Here is a 22,279-nt window from a genome sequence, read left to right on the forward strand (position 1 = left end):
TACATGGGAGCACTCCTAGAAAGAGCACAGCACAAAACACCCAACATATGAAGAATCGAGGAGGAGGAATAAGAAGGGAGAGAAGAAAAGAATCTCCAGACAGTGTATATAACAGCTCAATAAGCGAGCTAAGTTAGGCAGTAAGATACTAAAGAGGCTAACCTTGAACCTTTGGTAACCACGAATTTAAAGCCTGCAATGGCAATAAGTACATATCTTTCAATAGTCACCCTAAATGCTAATGGGCTGAATGCACCAATCAAAAGACACAGAGTAATAGAATGGATAAAAAAGCAAGACCCATCTATATGCTGCTTACAAGAAACTCACCTCAAACCCAAAGACATGTACAGACTAAAAGTCAAGGGATGGAAAAACATATTTCAAGCAAACAACAGCGAGAAGAAAGGAGGGGTTGCAGTACTAATATCAGACAAAATAGACTTCAAAACAAAGAAAGTAACAAGAGATAAAGAAGGACACTACATAATGATAAAGGGCTCAGTCAAACAAGAGGATATAACCATTCTAAATATATATGCACCCAACACAGGAGCACCAGCATATGTGAAACAAATACTAACAGAACTAAAGGGGGAAATAGACTACAATGCATTCATTCTAGGAGACTTCAACACACCACTCACCCCAAAGGATAGATCCACTGGGCAGAAAATAAGTAAGGACACAGAAGCACTGAACAACACAGTAGAGCAGATGGACCTAATAGACATCTATAGAACTCTACATCCAAAAGCAGCGGGATATACATTCTTCTCAAGTGCACATGGAACATTCTCCAGAATAGACCACATACTAGGCCACAAAAAGAGCCTCGGAAAATTCCAAAAGATTGAAATCCTACCAACCAACTTTTCAGACCACAAAGGCATAAAACTAGAAATAAACTGTACAAAGAAAGCAAAGAGGCTCACAAACACATGGAGGCTTAACAACACGCTCCTAAATAATCAATGGATCAATGACCAAATCAAGATGGAGATCCAGCAATATATGGAAACAAATGACAACAACAACACTAAGCCCCAACTTCTGTGGGACACAGCAAAAGCAGTCTTAAGAGGAAAGTATATAGCACTCCAAGCATATTTAAAAAAGGAAGAGCAATCCCAAATGAATGGTCTAATGTCACAATTATCGAAATTGGAAAAAGAAGAACACATGAGGCCTAAGGTCAGCATAAGGAGGGACATAATAAAGATCAGAGAAGAAATAAATAAAATTGAGAAGAATAAAACAATAGCAAAAATCAATGAAACCAAGAGCTGGTTCTTCGAGAAAATAAACAAAATAGATAAGCCTCTAGCCAGACTTATTAAGAAGAAAAGAGAGTCAACACAAATCAACAGTATCAGAAACGAGAAAGGAAAAATCACGACGGACCCCACGGAAATGCAAAGAATTATTGGAGAATACTATGAAAACCTATATGCTAACAAGCTGGGAAACCTAGGAGAAATGGACAACTTCCTAGAAAAAATACAACCTTCCAAGACTGACCCAGAAAGAAACACAAAATCTAAACAGACCAATTACCAGCAACGAAATTGAGGCGGTAATCAAAAAACTACCAAAGAACAAAACCCCCGGGCCAGATGGATTTACCTTGGAATTTTATCAGACATACAGGGAAGACATAATACCCATTCTCCTTAAAGTTTTCCAAAAAATAGAGGAGGAGGGGATACTCCCAAACTCATTCTATGAAGCTAACATCTCCCTAATACCAAAAGCAGGCAAAGACCCCACCAAAAAAGAAAACTACAGACCAATATCCCTGATGAACGTAGATGCAAAAATACTCAACAAAATATTAGCAAACCGAATTCAAAAATACATCAAAAGGATCATACACCATGACCAAGTGGGATTCATCCCAGGGATGCAAGGATGGTACAACATTCGAAAGTCCATCAACATCATCCACCACATCAACAAAAAGAAAGACAAAAACCACATGATCATCTCCATAGATGCTGAAAAAGCATTTGACAAAGTTCAACATCCATTCATGATAAAAACTCTCAGCAAAATGCGAATAGAGGGCAAGTACCTCAACATAATAAAGGCCATCTATGATAAATCCACAGCCAACATATTGAACAGCGAGAAGCTGAAAGCATTTCCGCTGAGATCGGGAACTAGACAGGGATGCCCACTCTCCCCACTGTTATTTAACATAGTACTGGAGGTCCTAGCCACGGCAATCAGACAAAACAGAGAAATACAAGAAATCCAGATTGGTAAAGAAGAAGTTAAACTGTCACTATTTGCAGATGACATGATACTGTACATAAAAAACCCTAAAGACTCCACCCCAAAACTACTAGAACTGATATCGGAATACAGCAAAGTTGCAGGATACAAAATCAACACACAGAAATCTGTGGCTTTCCTATATACTAACAATGAACCAACAGAAAGAGAAATCAGGAAAACAACTCCATTCACAATTGCATCAAAAATAATAAAATACCTAGGAATAAACCTAACCAAAGAAGTGAAAGACTTATACTCTGAAAACTACAAGTCACTCTTAAGAGAAATTAAAGGGGACACTAACAGATGGAAACTCATCCCATGCTCATGGCTAGGACGAATTAATATCGTCAAAATGGCCATCCTGCCCAAAGCAATATACAGATTTGATGCAATCCCTATGAAACTACCAGCAACATTCTTCAATGAACTGGAACAAATAATTCAAAAATTCATATGGAAACACCAAAGACCCCGAATAGCCAAAGCAATCCTGAGAAAGAAGAATAAAGTAGGGGGGATCTCACTCCCCAACTTCAAGCTCTACTATAAAGCCATAGTAATCAAGACAATTTGGTACTGGCACAAGAGCAGAGCCACAGACCAATGGAACAGACTAGAGACTCCAGACATTAACCCAGACATATATGGTCAATTAATATTTGATAAAGGAGCCATGGACATACAATGGCAAAATGACAGTCTCTTCAACAGGTGGTGCTGGCAAAACTGGACAGCTACATGTAGGAGAATGAAACTGGACCATTGTCTAACCCCATATACAAAAGTAAACTCAAAATGGATCAAAGACCTGAATGTAAGTCATGAAACCATTAAACTCTTGGAAGAAAACATAGGCAAAAACCTCTTAGACATAAACATGAGTGGCCTTTTCTTGAACATATCTCCCCGGGCAAGGAAAACAACAGCAAAAATGAACAAGTGGGACTATATTAAGCTGAAAAGCTTCTGTACAGCAAAAGACACCATCAATAGAACAAAAAGGAACCCTACAGTATGGGAGAATATATTTGAAAATGACACATCCGATAAAGGCTTGACGTCCAGAATATATAAAGAGCTCACACGCCTCAACAAACAAAAAACAAATAACCCAATTAAAAAATGGGCAGAGGAACTGAACAGACAGTTCTCCAAAAAAGAAATACAGATGGCCAAAAGACACATGAAAAGATGCTCCACATCGCTAATTATCAGAGAAATGCAAATTAAAACTACAATGAGGTATCACCTCACACCAGTAAGGATGGCTGCCATCTAAAAGACAAACAACAGCAAATGTTGGCGAGGCTGTGGAGAAAGGGGGAATGTAAGTTAGTTCAACCATTGTGGAAAGCAGTATGGAGGTACATCAAAATGCTCAAAACAGACCTACCATTTGACCCAGGAATTGCACTCCTAGGAATTTACCCTAAGAATTCAGCAATCAAGTATGAGAAAGATCAGTGCACCCCTATGTTTATCACAGCACTATTTACAATACCCAAGAATTGGAAGCAACCTAAATGTCCATTGATAGATGAATGGATAAAGAAGATGTGGTACATATACACAATGGAATACTACTCAGCCATAAGAAAAGGGCAAATCCAACAATTTGCAGCAACATGGATGGAGCTGGAGGGTATTATGCTCAGTGAAACAAGCCAAGAGGAGAAAGAGAAATACCAAATGATTTCACTCATCTGTGGAATATAAGAACAAAGGAAAAACTGAAGGAACAAAACAGCAGCAGAATCACAGAACTCAAGAATGGACTAACAGGTACCAAAGGGAAAGGGACTGGGGAGGATGGGTGGGTAGGGAGGGATAAGTGGGGGGAAGAAGAAAGGGGGTATTATGATTAGCATGCATAATGTGGGGGGTGGGAGAGAGGGGAGGGCGGTACAACACAGAGAAGGCAAGTAGTGATTCTACAACATTTTGCTATGCTGACGGACAGTGACTGTAAAGGGGTTTATAGAGGGGACCTGGTATAGGAGAGAGCCTAGTAAACATAATATTCGTCATGTAAGCATAGATTAGTGATACCAAAAAAAAAAAAAAAAGGCAGAGGGAACCTCCAATGAGTTCTACACAAGGGTATAAAGGGCATATGAAAGTGTAGGCAAAGGGTCTGTTTGTGTTTATACAGAGGATCAAAGCCTAATTGGGCTACCCCAAAAATGAACTAAGATACGTTATGAAAAAGAACTTCCAACATCTGCACTCTCTGGAAGACTCATGCCAGAAGATGATCATCAAAAAACCCCAACAAAGATCAACGCACTGCTACAGCTGTAGATGCACTCATCCCACCAGTTTCTGGACTTGCCATGGGAATGAGGAAGGAGATATCTAAGCTGGCCTGTGCATACAGTAAAACAACAAATTTGACTGGATCTATACTGTTGGAACTCAACCAAGAATTTGGAGAAGTGCAAATTGTAGCGCTCCAAACTCTTACAACTACAGACTATTTACTGTTAAAAGAACATATGGCATGTGAACAGTCCCCAGGAATGCGTTGTTTTAATTTGTCTGATTTCTCTCAGACTGTTCAAGTTCAGTTGGACAATATCCACCATATCATAGATAAGTTTTCACAAATGCCTAAGGTGCCTAACTGGTTTTCTTGGTTTCACTGGAGATGGCTGGTAATTACAGGTATGCTTTGGTTATGTAACTATACTCCTATTATGTTAATGTGTGTGCGCAATTTAAGTAGTAGCTTAAAACCTATATATGCTGAAGTTACTCTACAAGAAGATTTGTCAAAGAAATAATCAATCTTCCCATGTTTTCTTCCGCCTGCTACTTCTATAGCTTTTCTTCTTCCTTCCTAATTACAACCCTTAAATAGAATTCGTGCCTCATATCAAATTTACCGAGTATCATAACTCCTCCAAGTGGTAAAGATACCTCAAGACAAATGCTGGGCATAGAAGCCACAGGGCATAAATATGCAAAGAAGTAAAAAGCTAACCATTTCAAACAATAAGGCTTCCCTCTCACTTACCAACTTCACATTTCCCTGTATGGCCCCGGAAGATGACTGGTTAGCCAGAGACGGGTAAGATTCCTCAAGGGAGGAACAACCTAAGACAGGCACAGTCGCAGGGGGGCCATCAGGTGATAAATTGGGGATCAGCAGAGGTGAGGCTTAGAACCTCACCCCCCCTGTTCTGAGAGAAATCTTCTGCATACGTGGATGTTTTATTGCCCTGGTCTAGCTTGGATTAACACATAGTCTACAGGCACACACCTGATCATCTACGTTTGTTCTCTTACAACACTAAACTATGTTTTCTACCTTTATCTTGCATCTACCTACCACTTAAGAATTTTATTAAAAATAATAATAATAAAGAGAGAAATGTGGTATCCACATATAAATCAAGTATAAAAACCAAATGAGTATTCATATTTGAACTGACTGTTTAGAGTTCATAATGCATGAGCAAAACCGAAAGTTTCTGTGATGACTGCCCTTGTACTGTTCACTATGTAACTTATTCATTATGTAAGAATTTGTTCTACATGTAAAAACTTGTTTGTTATGCCTCAGAAGATTGGAGACTGACGAAAATTAGGCTTGGGGTGAATTAATGATTGTGCATTGAGCACTGACTCCCCTATACAGAATTTTATTGTCGTTAACAACCATTTGATCAATAAATATGAGAGATGCCCTCACACACACAAAAAAAATAAAATAAAAATAAAAAATAAAAGAACATATGGGATGTGAACATTCCCCAGGAATGGGTTGTTTTAATTTTTCTGATTTCTCTCAGACTGTTCAAGTTCAGTTGGACAATATCCACCATATCATAGATAAGTTTTCACAAATGCCTAAGGTGCCTAACTGGTTTTCTTGGTTTCACTGGAGATGGCTGGTAATTACAGGTATGCTTTGGTTATGTAACTATACTCCTATTATGTTAATGTGTGTGCACAATTTAAGTAGTAGTTTAAAACCTATACATGCTGAAGTTACTCTACAAGAAGATATGTCAAAGAAATAATCAATCTTCCCATGTTTTCTTCCGCCTGCTACTTCTATAGCTTTTCTTCTTCCTTCCTAATTACAACCCTTAAATAGAATTTGTGCCTCATATCAAATTTACTGAGTATCATAATTCCTCCAAGTGGTAAAGATACCTCAAGACAAATGCTGGGCATAGAAGCTACAGGGCATAAATATGCAAAGAAGTAAAAAGCTAACCATTTCAAACAATAAGGCTTCTCTCACTTACCAACTTTACATTTCCCTGTATGGCCCCGGAAGATGACTGGTTAGCCAGAGACGGGTAAGATTCCTCAAGGGAGGAACAACCTAAGACAGGCACAGTCGCAGGGGGGTCATCAGGTGAGAAATCGGGGATCAACAGAGGTGAGGCTTAGAACCTCGTCCCCCCTGTTCTGAGAGAAATCCTCTGCATACGTGAATGTTTTATTGCCCTGGTCTAGCTTGGATTAACACATAGTCTACAGGCACACACCTGATCATCTACATTTGCTCTCTTACAACACTAAACTATGTTTTCTACCTTTATCTTGTATCTACCTACCACTTCAGCATTTTATTAAAAATAATAATAATAAAGAGAGAAATGTGGTATCCACATATAAATCAATTATAAAAGCCAAATGAGTATTCATATTTGAACTGTTTATAGTTCATAATGCATGAGCAAAACCAAAAGTTTCTGTGATGACTGCCCTTGTACTGTTCACCATGTAACTTCTTCACTATGTAAGAATTTGTTCTCCATGTAAGAACTTGTTTGTTATGCTTCAGAAGATTGGAGACTGACGAAAATTAGGCTTGGGGTGGATTAATGATTGTGCATTGAGCATTGACTCCCCTATACAGAATTTTATTGTTGTTAACAACCATTTGATCAATAAATATGAGAGATGCCCTCACAAAAAAAAAAAAAGAAGTACACACTTCCAATTGTAAAATAAATAAGTAACCGGGATGTAATGTATAGCATAAGGAATATAGTCAAAATATTGTAACAACTTGGTATGGTGATAGCTGGTACCTAGAATTATCATGTATATAAATGTTGAATCACTGCGTTGTACACCTGAAACTAATGTAATGTAATACTGTGTCAACTACCTTTCAATTAAAAAAAAAAACTCTAATCTGGACAGACCCGGGTGTCACCCAGCCTCTCCCTAGAGCTCCAAGGAGAATCCAGCTCAGTGGGCACCACCAAGAAGTCCACTGTCAGGCCTGCTCTGGGCTCTTCCTCTCTGTCCCGCCCAGGAGCCAACACTGCCTAGTACAGTAATCCAGCAAAAAGAACTCAGTGAAGTGCTTGGCACATAAAAAACACTCAATAAATTAAATGTGCTGTTCTTATGAAAACACATTCAACATTATTAGTCTTTAGGGACAAGCAAAGCATAGAGAGAAGAGAAATACCACTTCACATCTAAGACAGACAATAACAAGTGTTAACAAGTAGGCAAGAAATTGGAACCCTCATATATTGTTGGGCTGTAAAATGCTACAGCCACTTTGGAAAACAGTTTTGACAATGGCCCAGAATGTTAAAAATAGGCCTGGCAATTCTACTCCTTGGAATATACCTACATATGTCCTCACTAAAACTTGAACAGTCATGTTCATAGCAGCATTATTCAAATAGCCAAAAATGGAAACAACCTAAATGTCCATGACCTGATGAATGGGTCAATAAAATGTGGTATATCCATATGACAGAATTTTATTAAGCAGCAAAAACGAACAAAGTAGTGACACATGCTGCGACATGATGAACCTTGAAAATACTGTACTGAGTGAAAGAACCCAGACACAAAGACCATGTAGTGTGATTCCGTTTACATGAAATATCCAGAAGAGGCAAATCTATAGACACACATGTAGATTACTGGTTGCCCTGGGCTGGGGAGTTGGGGACAGGAGAATAGACAGTGAATGCTGCTGGGTACTGGGTTTACTTTAGGGGAGATAAAAATGATCTAAAATTAGACCATGGTGATAAATGCCTGTGAATGTGCTAAAAAAACATTGAATTGTATTCTCTAAATAGGTGGCTTGTATGTGTGAATTCATTGCAATAAATCTGTTTTTTTTTTAATTTTTTAATTTAGATATCATTAATGTACAATCACTTGAACATTATGATTACTAGACTCCCCCCATTATCAAGTCCCCACCACATACCCCATTACAGTCACTGTCCATCAGCCTAGTAAGATGCTATCGAATCATTACTTGTCTTCTCTGTATACACTGCCTTTCCCGTGTCCCCCCCACTATATTATGTGTGCTAATTGTACTGCCCCCTTTTCACCCTTATCCCTCCCTTCCCACCCATCCTCGCCAGTCACTTTCCCCTTGGTAACTGTTAGTCCATTCTTGGGTTCTGTGGGTCTGCTGCTGTTTTGTTCCTTCAGTTTTTCTTTGTTCATATACTCCACAGGTAAGTAAAATCATTTGGTACTTGTCTTTCACTGTACATAATTTCACTGAGCATAATACCCTCTAGCTCCATCCATGCTGTTGCAAATGGTAGGATCTGTTTTCTTCCTATGGCTGAATAATATTCCATTGCGTATATGTACCACATCTTCTTTATCCATTCATCTATTGATGGACACTTAGGTTGCTTCCATTTCTTGGCTATTGTAAATAGTGCTGCCATAAACATAGGGGTACATCTGTCTTTTTCAAGCTGGGCTGCTGCATTCTTAGGGTAAATTCCTAGGAGTGGAATTGCTGGGTCAAATGGTATTTCTATTTTGAGTTTTTTTAGGAACCTCCATACTGCTTTCCACAATGGTTGAACTAACTTACATTCCCACCAGCAGTGTAGGAGGGTTCCCCTTTCTCCACAGCCTCGCCAACATTTGTTGTTGTTTGTCTTTTGGATGTTGGCCATCCTTACTGGTGTGAGGTGATATCTCATTGTGGTTTTAATTTGCATTTCTCTGATAATTAGTGATGTGGAGCATCTTTTCATGTGTCTGTTGGCCATCTGAATTTCTTCTTTGGAGAAGTGTCTGTTCAGCTCCTTGGCCCATTTTTAATTGGCTTATTTGCTTTTTCTTCGTTGAGATGAGTGAGCTCTTTATATAATTTGGATGTCAACCCCTTATCAGATATATCATTTATGAATATATCCTCCTATACTGTAGGATGTCTTTTTGTTCTACTGATGGTGTCCTTTGCTGTGCAGAAGCTTTTTAGTTTGATATAGTCCCACTTGTACATTTTTGCTAATCTGTTTTTAAAAAACCCTATCATAAGCAGGTCTAAGAGAGCTTAAACCATGGATCAGAGAACCATTTCTTCAGGTGGGTCTCCTAGTTGATTCAAAGGATATAAGTCTGTAGCCAGACTGCAGTACTTTCTGTGGGCCTTTCCAATGAATGTTGCCTTTGTTACATCACCGTCAAGATCCTTGTCCCTCTTTCCCATTCAGAATATACGCTCTGCTTTTCTTACCAATCTTAATGTCCTTTGGACCTGGAAGGGATCGAGCAGATAAGGTAAGAAAACCAGAGAATGGGTGTCTTGCCTTAGCCCTTAACAGCCACCTGGTGACAGCCAGACCTGAAACCAGACCTCTGGCATGCAGGTCTAAGCTCTTCCCTGGAACTCTCTGTTCCTATCCTGGCTTGATGAAGAAGTTTCCCCAGGACAGAGTGTACTTAATGTCACACACTAGCAGGAATCTGGTTAGCTGAGCAAGCACAAAACCTAAAGAATACAGAGACTCAAGGAACTGTACTAAGATATTTACCAGAGGGCTTGTAGTTAAATGTACTTAAACACGATCACATAGCATTTTGTTTGGTCATCCTCATCTGGGGATGTTAGAAGAACCAGGAGAGAGAAGAAGCCTCCTCAGGGATTTTTCCTTACAGTACAATTTTTTAAAAAGCTGAGTGCATAACTTGCAAAATAATAAGCTTCAGCGATAACACAACTTTCAGCTACAATTACCACAAGAGCAGCAAGTCTGCTGCTCAAGCTTCTAACTTATCCTTCTGATTACAGAACAGTCGAAAATGTCACGTTCAAGTTGAAGTAACTGCAGACAATTTAGGTAATTTCCATCAAGTTGGGTCCGTTAATACTTGGGCATTATCTTAAGGGAGAAATAGGACTCTGTGACAAGGGGCAAGGTGGCTTGTGACCTATTAGTTTCGGACAATCACAAATCAAGATCCAAGGATGTGTTAAATTATTCAGCATTTTTTACCTCATTATTAAGTGACTTCATACGGGCTTTTGCTCCTATTCATTTACCTGGTTTAAGCTCCAGGCTTGATTTTGTTTCCTTCCCCCGGCCTTTCCCTATTTCATCTTCTTTTTGCCCTCTCCACTCCTTACGCGTTAGAGGTTCAGTGTATATCTCTTTTTATTTTTTATTCTGTTCAATCTTATGATTCAAAGGGCAATGACTATGGTTTTGTTTGAGGAACACTCAAAAAGAACCCTTGCTAATGCAATGGCACATCTCAGAAATATGAGTATTCGTTAGAAATTTAGTTCCCATGCCTTTGCTAGCACACAACCTCAGGCAACACAGAAACCTTCCAACTTAACATCGGCCCCGGTCCACCATACACCAAACAGGAAGTGGCAATTCGTAACATATGGATCCGAACTTTATAAATTCAGTGCCAAGTCTGCTTCTGGAAGGGTTCTAAACTGATAGCAGCAATGCTATTTTCCGAAGAAAAGAGAGAAAGCCCAAGAACATCCCAGGAAGATCATGCGCCAAAGATGTTTGTTGATTCCATTTTGTTCCCAAATGTTTGGAACAATGGTCAGTTGATGTTGACAGGATTTCTACAGCCAGGAAATGTGCTGGATATTTAGAACTTTAAACTGGTGCTCCAATAGGTTGTAACGATGTTTAACCAACTGCACAACTGAATATTGTGCAGATAAAGCACTGTGAATATTAGTAGCAGATATCATTTAAATTTGCGATTTAAGATACATTATTGGGGCAAACCAATGAAATGGACCTAGAATGTGAACAATGTCAGATAATGTGACTAAATCAGTGAATATGTGCCAAAAAAAGGTTCTTGCACTGGTATTCCTCAGGAGATTAACAGAGGAAATCAGATAACATTAGGCTGCTCGTGGTAGTTTCTTCTTTTAGATATGTGTGTCCTGTAACGTTGCTCATGATTCAAATCATAACAAATACTCCGACGGCAGAGACACAGAACTCCATTTCTTCACCCCCCAACCAGGTGGAACCAGAGCAGGTGTAAGCAGTTTGAGGTGTTCTTCTCCACCAATCAACTTCTCGTTGATTCCAGAGTGGAGCTGTCAGCCCTTATGTGCCCATCGAAATTGAGAATTTTTAGCAAACTAAATGCAGGCATTAAAATAATGTCTGAATTAGTTTTCATCACAGGGGCCTAGATTCTCACGCACCCCAGGACCCTCCTGCATCTCTTCCACGGGTGCGATGCACGGGAGGGCTGCACATGGGCAAGACTCACCAGAGTGCAGGGCAGGAAGGAGAATTCAGGTCAATCACCTTTTGAAGTGTGATCGCTTCAAATACCCACTCAAGGCAGTATCTTGCTAAATATGCTGTATGTAATAAAGGTGACCTGTGCTATTTCTTGAAATACTGCTTTTTTGGTTATAAGTGATCAGAGTATTAAAAACGTGTGAGGAGAAAAAAACCCAAGAAAAGTGTCATCCACATTCTCTCTGGAATCTATTGGGAGCATAAGGCGGGTGGTTTACCTCCCGGAAAGCCTGGGCCTGAAAGCAGGTGCCTCTGGGTCAGGGCCTCCCAGCGAGGGCTCTGTTGTCTCCATCTGTACGTTGAAGAGACAAGTAGTTTAGATATCACCTCAGCACCTGTGGTAACTACGTTAAGAAATAAAATATAAAGTAGATGAACGTATGGGGAGGTGAGAGATGGAGGCAGGGAGTATTTGCTATGGAACCATTTTCCAAAGTTTAAAAAACGTATTATCTGTGTGAGTGTGTCTTTCATTAGCTCTCACAGGAAAAAAAATCACAGAATAAATGGGTTTGTGGTTTCTTTAATATATATATATATATATATTTTTTTTTTAGTGTAAAAAATCTTACAGTGTCTTTTAATTAGTAAGACACCTTTGTTGCTCTTTGGATCATGGCTGGGCTTAAAAACAAGCAGATAGATTCAAAGTAACATAATGAATACAAGGGACACCTTCTCTACACCTTCAAAGAAAATGATGTAAAATTTGTAAACACTACTGATAAAATGGATTGCTCTTGTGGTTAGAAAACTAACACACATTTACAGCAGAAAATTTGAAAAATATGGAGAAATATAGAGAAAGCAAAAATCACTGAATATTGCAAGTCAGAAATAATAACTTACCAAATTTCCTTCTAGAATGTAATCATACATACACGCACACATCAGAAGAGTTTGGGAGGAGATAGCTTGTACACTAAAAAAAGTTGTTTATTTAACCGTTTTCAAGGTTTCATATCCACCTATTCTCCTTACGTACTGAGTTGGCAGAAAAAATATTTTTAATAAAGTGAAAAAATTGAGTTCATTTCAGGCCTAAAAAGAACTACACCAATGAAATAATAAGAACCTGTTTTCTGCCATTGCTTTTCTTCCAACAGGCTTATAGGTTATCAGAAAGTTTAAGGTGACTTTCAAAGATGAATTAGTTCTATGTTGAATTTCAACAAATATCCAAGAGTAAGAGCAAAGCACAAAATCCATTAAGCCTTGTGACTGTTCATTATGAAATTCTGAATTTTAACCGTCTAGAAATGTAATCCATGCTCAGATTTACTTTCCATCCCTCAAGACTGCAAATGCCAAATGGAGCACAGATCCCTTCTTTGGGCCTAGGGAGCGACAGGGGGGCAGAGGAGGCCAGAGCTCCTTTCCTTCCTCCTAGATCCTTAGTTTCCGTGCTCACCCAGCACCATGGCTTACTCACCAAGCTTGTGGGTGGCGAGCACAGAGTTACACTCTCCTTTAAGGGGAATTAGAAAGGCAGATGTAGGAAACGAACACACACACACACGAACACACACGCAGGCACACACACACACACACACACACACACACACACACACACACACACACACACACACACACCTGACCTGTCCATGACCCCACATGCAATAGAAATGCCCAAGGGTCTGGGGCAAATAATGTCCTGCCCCCCAGTCACGTAGCACAAGCCAGTTGAGGGGAGGATTTGCTCCCCACTGTTTCGTGAGATGGAGAAACTAGGGAGCAGGAGGAGATATTTAGACTAATATTTAAAAATATCTCCAGAGGCTCACTGCTGGGGCCACTGAGGAAAGATCACAGGCTTCGGGGTCATCTCTTTCATTTATTATCAGCAAGTCCTTAAGGAGCTCCTACTAAGGGCTAGGCACACACAGCTCTAGTTGCTGAAGCAATCAAGGAACAGAGCAGACAAAACTCTCTCTCAGTGGAGCATACATTTCTAATGAGGGGATCAGACAATAAAGATGGCATTAAAGGGTGGAAAATGCTACAGGAAAATAAAACAGTGGGGTAAGAAAGAGTGAGAGTGTGTAGTGAGGAGTGGGTTGTGGTTTTAAATAGTATCATCAGGAGAAACCTCACTGAGAAGGTGACATTTGAGTCAAGATGTGAGGTGAAGGGATGAACCATTTAGATATGGGGAGCAGGCTGCAGGTTGCAGGAAAAGCCAGTGCAAAGGCCCTGACGTGAGAGCAGGCTCCGGGTTGGAGGAGAGGGAAGAAGAGGAGATTATGAGACCTGAGATGTAAAGGGAGGGGAGAGGTGCACACTCAGGTTCTTGAACATTAGAAGGATTTTGGCTTTCCTGTTTGGTTTGAATCCTTGTACCACCATTTGTCAAAGGTCGCAGGTTGAGTGACTGAACTTCCATTCCCTTGTCTGGAATCTCATGGAAAGCACACAATTTTGAGGATTAAAATTTAATCTAATTTTGAGGATTAAAATTAAATATCAAGCACAATGTCTGGCATACAGTATGTTTGCAACAAACAACTCCTTTATTCCTCTGGGTATCATTTTGAGTATCTTACGTATCTTTTTATAAAGGAACACATAAACATAAAAGGGTGATGTGACTGACCAGTAGTTACCCAGAGGTAGGAATCCAAGTAGATTTTTACTTGTAAATAAATAGCCTTTTCCCCCAAAGCAGTACATCGGGAGTTCCTCCAAGGGAGCCCCTTCCCCAAAACCCTCCCTAGTTAAAATTAGCCATTATTTCTCTCCTGGACTCCAGAAATCGTGAAACCACAAGCCCATACACACATACAAATCTAGATTTAGTACACAGAATTTACTAAATAATAATGCAGGTACTGCCCTAATTACATCACACTCAAACGTGAGGCTGCAGCAAAGATCACTTGATGTCTAGGGATCACGTTTTCAACACAAATTTGTAAAAATTTTAAATGTTACTATCCGTCCCTCCCCACCGACAAAATAGGCCCCCTTTCTTTGGAGAGCCAACCACAAGGCTCTCTCATCCACCCCTTGGAGAATCCAGTCGCGAGTCTGCCCCCCATTCATTCCTGACCCCAGAAAGCACGGATAATGGGTGCACACAGGCCTCCCCACCGCACGCCATCCCCCAGCACGCCCCGGCTCGGCCCGCCACCTTCGGGCCCCACACGCAGCTCCCCGCTCCACCACCCCGCAGCGCGCCGCAGCCCCGACACTGCAAGTTGGACCCCCTGCCCACCTCCCCACCCACACCTCTCCCCGAGATACCTGCCATTTAGCAGATGCACAGCACTGAAACGCGCAGCCCGAACGCACAGCTCTCGGGGGCACCAGGCACTACGCCGAGGCCCGGGGCACGGCAGCCCCGACCCCCTGAGCACGCGCGCGGCGGAGCCGTGGCGGGGAGGGGAGGGGCGAGCAGCGGGGGTCCGGGCCGCTGAGGGCCGCTGCGCCGGGGCACGTGGGGGGCGGGCGGGGGAAGCGGAGGCCCGGCGACAGGGACACCGGCCCCGGGCTGTACTCACTGGGCAGCAGCAGCTTGAGCGCCCGGCGGGCGTCCCGCGGGTCCCTGCGGAGCCGCCGCTCCAGCTCGTCGTCGATCCGCCGGGCTCCCTTGGCCTCCTCGCTCATTCAGGGCGCCCTGGTGCCCCCAGTCACTCCCCAAAGTGCCCCCGCCGCAGCCCGCCGGCCCCCCCGGCTCATGGGCGCGCGCACCCTCCCGCCCTCGCACCCCCAGGCCGTCGCCCAGACGGCCGCGCCCGCGTCCCCAGGGACCGGCGGCCCGCCTCCTTCCCCGCCTGACACGGAGCGGCAGCGCAGCGCTCGGCCTCCGCTCGCCACACCCGCACGTTCTCCTTCCTCGGACCTGCGCGCAGAGCCGGGGGAGGCGGCGGCGGCGGGCTCGGCGCCGGAGGCCGGCCGCGGAGGCGGGGAGCCTCCCTCGCGCTGTGCGGGCGCCGCCAGCTCCCGGGAGCGCCCCTCGGCGCGGCGGGGCCGGAACACGGTGGCCGCGGCCCCCGGGGGGTCGGGGCTCGGCCCCTCAGGCCCCCGGCCGGCCCCCAGCGGAGGGCGGTCCCACGGGCGGCTCTTCGGCCACTGCCGCGGTCTTCCCCGCTCCTACTTCGAAAGCGCCGCCCTGACCCCGATGAAGGTAGACACGTTCGGTGGTGGAGTGAGACGGAGGGAAGAGGAGCAATTGTCCTGGTCCCAGCGGGGTGGGGGTGGCGATTCACTGACAGAAACTGTCCACAAAGCTCCTGGTGCTGGAAATCTAAATCCTCGACAGAAAAATGAAGCTGTTAAAGTTTCCAGAGCCTCCTGAGAGCTCCCAACTTTTCATACCATCGAGGTTTTTGTTTTGTTTCGCACGCACTCTCCTCTTGTTTTTGAAAAGGCACACGATATTTAACAGCCAAGTCATCGAATTTATCCTTCTAAACCGAGACTGAATTATGGATGACTTCTGGAAAAATGCAAAGTAATGTGGGAGAAAAGAAAAGGGGAAAATGAGAAAACCAAGATCGCCCCAGCAAAAATTCCATTCTAGCATTTTGTTTTCCATTTCGATTGAAGCAGTTTGCTTATTCTGTTGTGATATTCGACTGATAAATGTGGCCCCCAAACATCTTGCTCATTCAGGTTTTACTTAACAGCTACAAGAGATGAAACTCAGATTGCTTCCTGCTTTAATGGAAACTGGTCTTGAGAGTAAATTGTATTTTATGAATCCATTCTTCAAAATTTATGTTTTCTGAGATATCTGTGGTGCAACCTGCTGATCCAGAGGGTAAAATAAGGACATGACTTTACTAGTGCTACAGGTCAAGAATGCACACCGGGTTTTAGATGACAGGTGTGTGATTAGCTTCTTTCATTTGCCATTACCTCCTCCCCTTCACATACCCCCCACACAAGCCAGGACTGAGATCAAAGGAGTCAAGGAGATACAAGATCTATACTTTATACTACCTTTTTAAAAGGATATCTTGTCTAGAAAGTGATAAAATTTTACCTATGCCAGGGAAAGCAGACAAACTCCACCCCCTTTATGTGGCTGTCCACAAAAAGCCACTAGACATGCTGTGAAATTAAAATTTAAAATTAAGTGGCTAATGAAATTAAAGATTGAACTTCATTATGCAGAAATTTAAAATGGCTTCAGGGGAAAAACTTGAAAGTTTGCATCCTCGAATGGAGTGTCAGAGAGATACAAAACACCAGAAAATCACATAATAACAAGTTTCAAGTCTCCAGTTTCCTAGCCGAGGGTCCTCTGAGGTCTTAAAAATGTCTCAGACTGTGCCATCAGCTATCACTTGATAGCTATCAAGTGATAGCTGATACCTATATTTTGATGAAAGGAATTAAATTATTTGAACATATTGTAGATCCAGTCAATTTTGTCGTCCATGTATCTCAAGCATCAAGGACACTGCCTTGACACTTAGTAGGTATTTGAATGGACAGAACAAATAAATAGGAAGTCCATTCAAGTATTGAAAAGAAATCAGGAAGTAAGGAAAACCAACACTCTACAGTAATAAAGCTTCAAATGAGTGTCAAGAAGGAAACAGGAAAAAATTCCAAGTCTGAGCCCGCTCTACCCAGAAACCTTTGCATACATATCTGGAAAACATTTGCCAAGCAAACATTCATACAACCTAAGTTAAGCAAACAAAATCTATGTAGATATTAACCATGTTTTAGAAGTAAATACCAGAAAATACGCAACTAAACATGGATCATATTATGAAGTCCCAGTTCATTAAATCAACAAACATTTATTCATTGCCTACTATTTATAATAACTAAGGTAGAAGTACAGGAGGGAAACTAAGATGAATACAATATGGTCCTTGCCTTCAGTAGGCTTACAGGCTTAAGGCATTATGCTCTGAACAGCTATAATAAAAGATAAAATGGTATCAATTTGTATTAAAGTTGGGATAGATATAACAATAATAAAAGTAAAAAGAAAGGAATAATTCATTCTGTCAGGGAGAACTGAGAAGACTTCATAGGAAAGGAAATATTTGGATGCCTCTTAACGAATGAATAGGTTTTCAATAAATATGTATCTACACCACTTAAAAGTTAAGTCAGCATTTCCAAATCACCTCAGATGGGCAGTGAGGTAAGCGGTTTTAAGAATTCAAGGATAATGACTAGATAGCTGAAAAGCAAACCACAAAACCCTGGGAGAATGAACACCAGAGGCAAATGGGAAGAAGGTCACCTCTTCTATGGTATCCTGAAATGGGTACCATATCCCCCTGTCTTTCGGATACTGGGAAAGAAAAACAGTCCAAGGCATAGTTCAGTGTTTAGGAGAGATGGCAGAGCAAAGGGCCACACGCTTGTAAAAGGAGCTCCTGGGGAAGGAAAGGCCTGTCCTGTTCCCAGTCACCTGGCCTGGCTGCCGCACAGCGGGCACCACACCACTTGGCGGGCCTGATTTCTGTCCCTCTCTTCCTCTCTCTCATAATACCAGGAGCTGCCTGAGAGCAAGGACCTTGTCTTTCATAACTGATTTCAGGGCACTCGAAAGAGTGTCTAGCCTAGAACAGATACTCAGTTAGTGACGAATTAACAAAAAAATACCAGAACCTACATCAACAAAAAAACACTCGCAGCCTGCCAGTCCCAGGCAGCGTGCTGTGCCAGATGCCTGAGGCACACAAAGCCCTTAAAGGCTTAATAATCTATTCGGGCAGACAGTCCACATGCATAAAAGAATAAACAACGGTGCGAAATGAGAAGCACTCACTGCTAACCTACAGTATAGAGAACAGATTGCTAGAAGAGTTCAGAAGGAGCAGTTAGTTATCCAAAGCCACCACTCAAAGCAAACGGAAAAAGTATGATTAGGCGCACGACGGTCACCTGAAAGGCCAGTTCGAAGTGAGCCTGAAGCCCTGCAGATCTCACAGGAGCTGGGGAAGGGCTGCTCTACGCAGAGCTTACGGCCACAACCGCCTAGCCCAGGAATAAAGCAGCCTTGGCGATGGGAAGGCAGGCCGCCAGCCCAGGGAGACGCAGTGAGCTGTAAATGGCGCCACCTAGAGGACAGTTTTCGTAACAGCTCAAAGATTATGATTCTTAGTGGAAAGAAAGAGGGTTTCAGATGTTGAAAGATGTTGAAGATGAGAAACGAGGCGTGAAACAGAATACCTTCTTCTGAACGAGAAAATACCCACACTGCAAAGCCACCGAACATATGTTCCAGATGCAGCAGACGACCTCAGTGACATCTTTCCGTTTCCACCCTCCAAAATGCATCCAAGTGATCCTCTGACTAATAAAATCATCTATTTTGTGCTTATCCAAAACAGATATCACACTATCACAGGAAGCACTGTACCTCACAGTAATCAAAGTCCCACTAGACTGGAAGGCTCTAAAAGGCTGGCCAGGTGGGACCTATTGTTAAGCTGAGGAGCCCAGTGTTTCAGCCAGAGAAGCCGTTTCCGGAGGTTTGATGAATGAATAAATGACCAAATGACTGCAGAGGTACTGAAATCAGACAGTGAGGCAGCAGCCACCCCAAATCATGACCCAAATCATTCTGGCATCCAAAGGATCACAGATGATGTAGGGGTGTGGGAGTTTCCTTCCTGCACTGGAGTCACTACAATTTGGAGCCACTTGTCCCCCAAGACTTTGCCTTTGCTGGACTTCCACCTAAAACCAAGGGTGCAAACTCATAGTTTCTTTAACTCAATGGTGCTATTGGAAATTTTGAATTAGTTTCTGGAACTTACGCATCAAGAGATTCACACAGAAATCTGAGTATTAGTTCCAGGTCAGGATCTGGTAATCCCAGGCCTGTTTTCCCAGATGACAGCCATTGCCACCACCTGATTTACTCCCCAAGGCTGTATAACCTGGACCCATTCATACTCCCCAGTTAGTAACACGTTGTCCCTTGGCAGTCCACGTGGGCTCTATAAGGCAGGTAGCAAGATGGGCATTGGATTTGGGAATTAATCAAGTCATTGATTGAAACGCCTGATTTCCTTCCCATTCTGTGTTTCCATGTTTCTAAATCAAATAATCAATTATCCCACTACACACACGTTCCTTTGATGATTTCTCACGTAAAGCTCAATAAGCCGGGGGGGACTTTTGTCTGTTTTGTTCACTCCTGATACTTCCACTGTGCTCTGTCATCTTTTCACCTGTAAAATAGAGGCAGCTTTGAAAACACAGACACAGAAATGTTGCACAGCCTCCTGTGTCACTGTCTTCATTTGTTTTAGAAAATCAGTAACATCTAAGATATTACTGTAAAGAGTACACATGCTATTTCGGATCGTTTAGTATAACTCTCTCAAAAGAAACAAAAGGAAAGGGGCCCAGAATAACTATGATTTTCCCAAGGAGACACAACTATTTTATGGTAGATCTGCCATAAAAAACGCTTGTCTCCTCAATGTCATCCCTTTGTTCTTTCATTGGGTTCTGAAGAACACAGAAAAATAAGCAGAAATAAAAGCCCTCTGTTCTATGTAACTGGTACAGGACTTGTTAAGGTTGGAACTGGGGCATTGCGTATTAAGAGGCATCTGAGAAATTCTTAACACAAAATGAAATACATGCCAAATACATAGAAAACAGTAGCACCTGAAGAGGATTCCGTGGAATGAGAAGAACTGGTCACTGAAGATGGGGCGGGAGGGGGTGCTGCAGTTCCAAATAGGATAGGCGGATTCTTATTTTCTGGCTCCTGGAAGGTTCCACATTAACATAAAACATTAAAATAGAATAAACATTTGAACAAGGTCATATCTAATTCTGCATGCTCATGTAAGCCAACAAAATATGCTATGTTTCATTTAAGGTGTCATTTACTTTTTGTCTTGATTTTTAATTTCTAAAAGGCTTCCCAAACACAAAACAGAGATTGGACAACAGTAGGTGAAAGGCTGCAGAGATGAAATAAGCTAATTTCTTTCACCGTGAAAATTAAGATCCAAACAAATTCTTTATAGCTGAAAGCATCCATTTCACTTTGGGGTCAAGACTTCTGGAATTACAATGCTGCAGGACTCCCGATCACCCCGATATCCCTAATCTGTTTCAATAAATATCATTATATGTTATGAGAATTCCTCAGAGTATCAGAGAAAGACATGCTGGCTGAACATCCCTCTGTCCCTAACACAGATAGGATGGTCTCAGCGGTCTTGAAGGTATTGGAGCCACTTTTTTCCATTAATACTAATGGAGGACAAACAACATTCCCCTTGGTTTGTATTAACTTAATCACTTGTTCTCTCCTTTAAAATGGGTAATCCATAACTGAGTTTGTACTGTGTGCATCATCAGAAAGTGAACAGATTTTGGGGGGGTCTTATTAATGTTATGGATTTCTAGGGAAGAACTACTCAGAAACTCTGAGTCTAGCTTCACATTGACAATTAAATTATGATGTAACCTTAAAACAAGTTAAGCTTCTCATGAAGGAAAGATACTGACACTTGCTATCTCTACCATGAGGGGCTCTTGCAAAGCACGAAATAGAGGTGTATATGCTGCATATATTTTCAGTGGTATTTTACACGCTTAAAAAGAACTCTACAGAATTCACGATAAAAATCTTGATGATGTGTGTCCCTACTCTAGTTCCTAGCTCTGCCATAAAAACTATTGTAAGTAACAAAGACTTACGTATTAGGATAGACACCTGAGAACTCCAAGTGCTTCTCTTCTAGACCCGGTCCCAACCATTTGCCTTCCTCTTCTCATTAATCCTCAATTCAGAAACCCTGGAGACTTGTTCATTAATTTATGCACATATTTATTCACTCAGTCAAAGATTTTATTAATCCCTTACCAAATTTCAGTCCCTGTTCTTCAAAATGTTTTATAAGTATGTTCAGGGAATATAGAGTGAACAACACAGATGAATATCCCCTCTAGTTGGAGGGTGAGGAGAGGCAAAACTAAACAAATAAGCAAATATGTAAGTATAAACATATAAATAAGAATTAAATAAATGGACAAAGTAGTACACCAGGTAAGCGCTAGAGAGAACCAGAAGGCAGGGGAGGCAGATGGAGATTGTTGGGTGGTGGGAAGAGGTTGCAATTTACAATTAAGTGATCAAGGCTTTAAGGGAAAGGTGAAATTAAAGAAGGAACAGAAGGCAGGTGTGGGAGAGAGCAAGGTGCCTATCTGGGGAATGATGTCTCAAGCAGGGGGGACAGTCAGATGGGAGACGCAAGCGGACTTGGACTATCGAGGAACAGAATGTCAGTGTGTGCAGGGCAGAGCCAGCAAAATGGAGAGGGGGAGGTGAAGACAGGAAGGAAGTGAAGCCCAGGTTGCCAGGGCTGTGGAGGCATTTGGGTTTTTGCTTTGAAGAGGTCTAAGTGACATGATGACTTATGCTTCAGCAAGCTCTCTCTGGATGTCATGTTGATTAAAGGCAGGAGAGTAAAGACAAGATCACAGAGACCAACAATTGATTC

General features: G+C 42.0%; 1 long non-coding RNA gene across 1 annotated transcript; it reads right to left on the bottom strand.

Moving 5' to 3' along the window:
- Nucleotides 1–8,642: 8,642 nt before the first annotated feature.
- On the bottom strand, nt 8,643–15,322 carry LOC118918609 (uncharacterized). Its single transcript, XR_008994105.1, has 3 exons — nt 15,075–15,322; nt 12,050–12,123; nt 8,643–9,793 (listed from the first exon to the last, which is right to left on the bottom strand). It is a non-coding gene; the product is annotated as an uncharacterized LOC118918609 (long non-coding RNA).
- Nucleotides 15,323–22,279: the final 6,957 nt, after the last annotated feature.

The sequence above is a fragment of the Manis pentadactyla genome, chromosome 15 (genome assembly GCF_030020395.1).
Source record: "Manis pentadactyla isolate mManPen7 chromosome 15, mManPen7.hap1, whole genome shotgun sequence".
In the NCBI taxonomy this organism is placed as follows: domain Eukaryota; kingdom Metazoa; phylum Chordata; class Mammalia; order Pholidota; family Manidae; genus Manis; species Manis pentadactyla.